The sequence below is a fragment of the Lupinus angustifolius genome, unplaced genomic scaffold, assembly GCF_001865875.1.
Source record: "Lupinus angustifolius cultivar Tanjil unplaced genomic scaffold, LupAngTanjil_v1.0 Scaffold_370, whole genome shotgun sequence".
In the NCBI taxonomy this organism is placed as follows: domain Eukaryota; kingdom Viridiplantae; phylum Streptophyta; class Magnoliopsida; order Fabales; family Fabaceae; genus Lupinus; species Lupinus angustifolius.
The window spans coordinates 295,086-296,513 of NW_017727767.1; positions in this window are offsets into that span (position 1 = coordinate 295,086).

Sequence of the window (1,428 nt, forward strand, 5' to 3'; positions counted from 1 at the left end):
ATTCCCCTTAATTAAGGTCTTGAGATGAAATTTTGTGGATGAAAAATATCTGTTGAAAGAGTTAGTCTCACACACCTATGAATGTTCCCAACTAGGACAGAATTGTCTCCGATGCAAATATACTTGTGAGAAATAAAAAAAACTTTTCTTACAAATCCTTTCACCGCCATCTGACCCCTAGTTGACAATCTTAAATTTTGCTTGTACCCAATTTACCAAAGCACCACAATTATAAAAAAAAAACATCAATGATAAATTCACGGAAGTAATGTGTTGGAATAATTTCAGGTTTATTAAACTCATGTGCAAACATTGAACGTCAACCCCAAGCATGTCCTCATGATACAATGATAAGTAATAATGCAGTATAATTTCTAGCACTGTTGGTATAAACATGTATATACATTCAATATAAAAATGTCATTCATTTATTTTTTTGAAGAGTTGATAATAAAATATTAATTGTGCATACATTTTCCCCTATCCCATATGTAACCATTGCATTTCAATACTGTTTACTTCATCAGTTAGATGTAGAAGTTCAAAAGTAATTTGCTATTAAAATTTTGAGTAGGTGAGTTACAAGCAAAAAGTTGAATAAGCATGTAACTCACAAACTCATCAAAATTACCCAAAATGATAATGCTTCATGACTCACATGTAGAAGTTGAAAATTTTCAAATTTGAAAAAGATAAAATTTCATGACCGCAGACCAGAAGCTCACATGACTAAAAAACAACACACCTTAAGGAATGCATAATGGTTGTATGTGAATGGGATGATGAATAGAGACCACAACTTCTTCTTTGTATATGTCACTCCATATGTCATGAACTATGATTTGTCTGAAAAATACTTAATAATTAAACTTTTAAATTGAATATATTTTCCAATCCATCATGAACATAGAATAACACTTTTTCAGACAAAAGATGTGTTTTTATGAATAGAAGCAAAATGATGATCTTTGTTAAGGAATATGAGGTAAAGGAGATTGATAACTGATTAATGAATGTTGAAAAACAAAATCTCGCATCGCCTACCTTATTGTCTCAAGAATTATTTAAATACTTATTGGTTACTCTTGTCATTCCCAATTGGTTTTGAGATGAAATCTTAAAATGACATTAGAGCCAAAACCTAACTTTTTCACGAGTGTCATGGGCCAAAAGATACCATTTAATTATGAATCAAATGTAATCCTTTACCTAGTCTAAACTTATATGGAGGGGACATATTAGAAAGCAAGTGAGTAAATATAAACAAAACTCCTTTTGAGATTTAAAATTCTCTTCCCAATAAAATCTATTTTCTACTTCAATGTTTTTACTCTTTGGGCCAAGTGATCAGATTTGGACCCATTGAAACTGAATATGGGCCTTGTAATTAGCTTCATATACTTTCTTCATAAGAACCTAACCCTTCTT